The sequence below is a fragment of the Lepidochelys olivacea genome (assembly GCF_965140295.1).
Source record: "Lepidochelys olivacea isolate rLepOli2 genome assembly, chromosome: 12".
Classification (NCBI taxonomy): Eukaryota; Metazoa; Chordata; order Testudines; family Cheloniidae; genus Lepidochelys; species Lepidochelys olivacea.
In genome coordinates, this window is record NC_140422.1 from 22887321 (window position 1) to 22893331 (window position 6011).

A 6011-nucleotide genomic window follows, 5' to 3' on the forward strand; every position below is an offset into this window, starting at 1 on the left:
GTATACCCACAAGTTTCTGGATATTTTGCAGCCACCTGCCCCGTGGGGGTGGCCTTTCCCCATCAACGATGTGCTCTTGGAGCATGCCAGCTTTGGTGTTGCAAACTGCAAAGCGATTGGAGAAACACTGCTTTGTACCAGTGTAGGAATGTGAGGGTTTTTACTTGCACCTGGTCCCTAATTCCCTGGATTGTAACCTAAGTTAATGACAGAGTAGTCCACTCCTAAGGACAAGGTCTCTAAAAGGATGAACTTAATGGGTAGAAAAATCTATACCTCCTCTTCCCTGCAAATGTGGATTGCCAACCAGCAGGCATTGCTATCCAAGTATGACTTGGTCAGCCATGTTGAAATTTGCAAACTAGCTGCCTGAAACCTCCAGGGAAGAATTTCGGGCATTTCTCATGGAAGGCTTGTTGGTGGTCAAGATGTTGCTGCAGTCTACGCTTGACATTGCAGATACTTCAGTCAGAGAAATGGCCTTGGCAATGACCATGAGAAGGGCATCCTGGATACGATTCAGGCATTGCTTCTGACATGGAGAGGACTTGCATTTTGATGGTTGGCTGCTTTTTTGGGACAAAACAGATGAAACTGCTCTGCTTCAAGGATTCTAGGACTACCTTCTGTTCCTTTAGGGTGTATGCACGTGCAGCACAGAGATGCCATTATAGTGGACAGCAGCAGCAGCAACAGTATCACCCGCAACACCCTTTTGGGCACTCTTCCTTTCCCACAAGATAGTGGGGCTTAACCCCAGAAAGAGGCATAAATCCTAGAGGTGGAGGCATTTCGGTCCTGGATTTGGCCAGCAGACACCCTCACCCGGCCCCCCCTTCCCCAAATGGTCCAGATCTGTGGTCCATTCAGGACTTCTGTTACCCCCATCCCCTGTGTTCAGGGACAGGCTAACTTGTTTTCTCAGTGTTTGGGACTGGATTACTTCTGGCAGCTGGATCCTAATCACTGTCAGATCAGGCTATGCCATTCAATTCCTTTTCATGCCTCTTCCACACCTACTCATCCCTCTTCAGGGGCACCTCTCTCAAGATACTGCTCGAGCAAGTCCAGTCTCTTCTGGCTTTGGGACCAGTGGAGGAGGTTCCTCCGGAGCACCAGGGTCATAGTTTTTATTCCGGGTATTTTCTGCTTCCTAAATCCAAAGTAGTCTCCACAGTCTCTAAGTGGGTAACTTCCTGCATCAAGACTGCATACAAAAGTTTCAGCCACACCCCCTGTACTGGTTTAGGCTCATTGTGTGAGAGTGTAAGCTATGTCAATAGCATTCTTAAGTGATATTTCAATATTGGATATTTGCAGGGCTTCCACATGGTCATCGATACATACTTTTTTGAACCATTATGCCATTATTGTGGGATCCAGAGTTGATGTAAACTTTGGGAAGGTGGTCCTGCACTCATTGTTCAAATAGGATCTGTAGGAAGTGGGACTCAGTCTGCTTATGAGTCATGAAAGTGGAATACATAGCCGCATCTAATTGAAAAAGAAGAAATGGTTACATACTGTTATATACTGTGGTTCTTAAAGATGTGATGCAGATGTGTATTCCATGACCCACCATCTGCCCCCTCTGCATCGGAGTCTAGTCTCTGGGCATTTGGTGTGAAAGAACGGAGAGGCATCAGGGTGGCGCTGCCTCATACAGCCAGAGGAGAAGCTATGGCCATAAGGCACTAGCACCAACCCCTATGGTACTGTTAGGCAAAATTCTCCAGCTCCCGTGTGCTGAGCATGCACTCACCTGAATCACATCTTGAAGAACCACATTTACAGTACATAATCCTTTCTTCTTGTATGAACCCTTGTTCCTTTTTTGGTCAGGGAGTGGGGTAGTGGCAGACCACAGTCTGTTTCTGGGCCTTCAGTTCTTCAGTCTTCTGCTGTAATTACTTTGTATGCCATCCTTTTCAGTTGTATGTTTGTGTAGAGGGGGGAGCCTCTTCTGTCAGGACTGCTGATTCCCCCTGAAGAATACCAGTTTCTTCGTCTTTTGACACTCAGGGCCATTGGTTTGGCCCTCAGACTCTAGAGTAGCATGTAACAATCCACTGTGACAGTTGAGCCTACATCAACTGTCAGAGGAGCACCCTCAGTCCTCTGCTCCTGAGGGAAGCTTTAGCACCCTACCTCCAGGTAACTAACCTACTCCAGAATCTGGGTGACCTTTTCTGACTGATAGTTCTAGAAACGGATTTCTTCTTCCTCCTTTTTTCTTTTAGCATATCTTTGAATATATCCTAGTGGGTTTCAACAAGCTATAATCCCTCAGAATACAGGTCTCTGCTTTTAGGGGCTCTTGGAGGGTTTGCTTCCTTGGAATCCAATCCATACACTACCAAGTTTCTCAGAACCCTTGGCCTACAAACCCAATTTCAGAGCCATTCCTTCATGGGTCCTTAAAAATTTCTGCTGTTCTCCCTTCAACTGCTGAGAGATATAACCTTGGAACTGTGTGAACTCCCATGATTACCCTGCTAGTTACTATTCTTCAGCTTGTTGAGTTGGGAGACTCAGATTCCTTTTCAACTCTGCTTATCTGCAGTATTTCTAAACAAGTTAGTGTTTCATTTACTTCCAGAATTCTTTCCCAAGGAAAGTGTGCTACATAAATGAACCATTTGTTCTCTCCACCTTTTACCTGAACCTTTCTTCCAGCCTTAAGCGCAGTCTTCACTCTCTAGATGTAAAGACTGCTACCAAGTTTTATTTGCTGCTACTTGCAGTATGTTGAAAGTGTGTGTAAATCTGACTTAGCGGGTAGTTAATCCCCTCTACTCTCAGAAAGGATACTCCACCTGTCTGCTTCTTGGTTAGGGGGAGCAAAAGCCATGGACCTCAAGAACTGCAAGACCACCACCTATTATTCACCTCATGACTTCATCAGCCACCTCTGAGTGGACCTTGAGCCCTTTGTGGAGGCAGATTTTGGATGTAAAGTACTTCAAGCTGCATCTTGGGAAAACCCACCTCCTTGTTTAGAATATTTCTTGCATTGTCTGCTTACTGTTCTGTACTTCCAGCAGGATGGAAGGAAAGGGGAACAATCAACAAAGGAAATTTACTCACTGTTTTCCAGTGCATGCCTGCAACCCTCACTTCCTGTTTTCCTTGTCTTTTCATCTGGGGATTTCCAGCTTTTGACCTACCTGACAGGTTGAGGTTGGAGTCAGCCTAATATACACTTAGGCTATCACTATACTTTGCCTCTGTTTTTCCTGGTAGATCATGCTATAAATCCTTCCAGCAGGGTGGCAGAAGAGGAGGGATTCTGACAAACTCCTTTACTGGTGAATGAATTTCTCTTTATTCACCACTACTATAGCTGAAAACAGTTCCTAGTATGTATGTGCAATCTGCTAATATGTTAAGTTCACCTTAACATATTAGCAGAGTAGCAGTCAAAACAATGAAGCCATCCAGATGTAGATAGAATTCCATGCAAAGAAAGGTTTCAGAGTAACAGCCGTGTTAGTCTGTATTCGCAAAAAGAAAAGGAGTACTTGTGGCACCTTAGAGACTAACCAATTTATTTGAGCTTGAGCTTTCGTGAGCTACAGCTCACTTCATCGGATGCATGCCGTGGAAACTGCAGCAGACTTTATTTATACACAGAGAATATGAAAAAATACCTCCTCCCACCCCACTGTCCTGCTGGTAATAGCTTATCTAAAGTGATCATCAGGTGGGCCATTTCCAGCACAAATCCAGGTTTTCTCACCCTCCACCCCCCCACACAAATTCACTCTCCTGCTGGTGATAGCCCATCCAACATGACAACTCTTTACACAATATGCATGATAATTAAGTTGGGCCATTTCCTGCACAAATCCAGGTTCTCTCACCCCCTCACCCCCCTCCCAAAAACCACACACACAAACTCACTGTCCTGCTGGTAATAGCTCATCCAAAGTGACCATTCTCCCTACAATCTGCATAATTAAGGTGGGCCATTTCCAGCACAAATCCAGGTTTTCTCACATCCCCCCCCACCCCCATACACACACAAACTCACTCTCCTGCTGGTAATAGCTCATCCAAACTGACCACTCTCCAAGTTTAAATCCAAGTTAAACCAGAACATCTGGGGGGGGGAGGGGGTAGGAAAAAACAAGAGGAAATAGGCTACCTTGCATAATGACTTAGCCACTCCCAGTCTCTATTTAAGCCTAAATTAATAGTATCTAATTTGCAAATGAATTCCAATTCAGCAGTTTCTCGCTGGAGTCTGGATTTAAAGTTTTTTTGCTTTAAGATAGCGACCTTCATGTCTGTGATTGCGTGACCAGAGAGATTGAAGTGTTCTCCGACTGGTTTATGAATGTTATCATTCTTGACATCTGATTTGTGTCCATTTATTCTTTTACGTAGAGACTGTCCAGTTTGACCAATGTACATGGCAGAGGGGCATTGCTGGCACATGATGGCATATATCACATTGGTGGATGTGCAGGTATACGAGCCTCTGATAGTGTGGCTGATGTTATTAGGCCCTGTGATGGTGTCCCCTGAATAGATATGTGGGCACAATTGGCAACGGGCTTTGTTGCAAGGATAAGTTCCTGGGTTAGTGGTTCTGTTGTGTGGTATGTGGTTGTTGGTGAGTATTTGCTTCAGGTTGCGGGGCTGTCTGTAGGCAAGGACTCGCCTGTTTCCCAAGATTTGTGAGAGTGTTGGGTCATCCTTTAGGATAGGTTGTAGATCCTTAATAATGCGTTGGAGGGGTTTTAGTTGGGGGCTGAAGGTGACGGCTAGTGGCGTTCTGTTATTTTCTTTGTTAGGCCTGTCCTGTAGTAGGTAACTTCTGGGAACTCTTCTGGCTCTATCAATCTGTTTCTTTACTTCAGCAGGTGGGTATTGTAGTTGTAAGAAAGCTTGACAGAGATCTTGTAGGTGTTTGTCTCTGTCTGAGGGGTTGGAGCAAATGCGGTTGTATCGCAGAGCTTGGCTGTAGACGATGGATCGTGTGGTGTGGTCAGGGTGAAAGCTGGAGGCATGCAGGTAGGAATAGCGGTCAGTAGGTTTCCGGTATAGGGTAGTGTTTATGTGACCATTGTTTATTAGCACTGTAGTGTCCAGGAAGTGGATCTCTTGTGTGGACTGGACCAGGCTGAGGTTGGTGGTGGGATGGAAATTGTTGAAATCATGGTGGAATTCCTCAAGGGCTTCTTTTCCATGGGTCCAGATGATGAAGATGTCATCAATATAGCGCAAGTAGAGTAGGGGCTTTAGGGGATGAGAGCTGAGGAAACGTTGTTCTAAATCAGCCATAAAAATGTTGGCATACTGTGGGGCCATGCGGGTACCCATAGCAGTGCCGCTGATCTGAAGGTATACATTGTCCCCAAATGTGAAATAGTTATGGGTAAGCACAAAGTCACAAAGTTCAGCCACCAGGTTAGCCGTGACATTATCGGGGATAGTGTTCCTGACGGCTTGTAGTCCATCTTTGTGTGGAATGTTGGTGTAGAGGGCTTCTACATTCATAGTGGCCAGGATGGTGTTATCAGGAAGATCACCAATGGATTGAAGTTTCCTTAGGAAGTCAGTGGTGTCTCGAAGGTAGCTGGGAGTGCTGGTAGCATAGGGCCTGAGGAGGGAGTCTACATAGCCAGACAATCCTGCTGTCAGGGTGCCAATGCCTGAGATGATGGGGCGCCCAGGATTTCCAGGTTTATGGATCTTGGGTAGTAGATAGAATATCCCAGGTCGGGGTTCCAGGGGTGTGTCTGTGCGGATTTGATCTTGTGCTTTTTCAGGAAGTTTCTTGAGCAAATGCTGTAGTTGCTTTTGGTAACTCTCAGTGGGATCATAGGGTAATGGCTTGTAGAAACTCGTGTTGGAGAGCTGCCGAGCAGCCTCCTGTTCATATTCCGACCTATTCATGATGACAACAGCACCTCCTTTGTCAGCCTTTTTGATTATGATGTCAGAGTTGTTTCTGAGGCTGTGGGTGAGAGAACCTGGATTTGTGCAGGAAATGGCCCAACTTA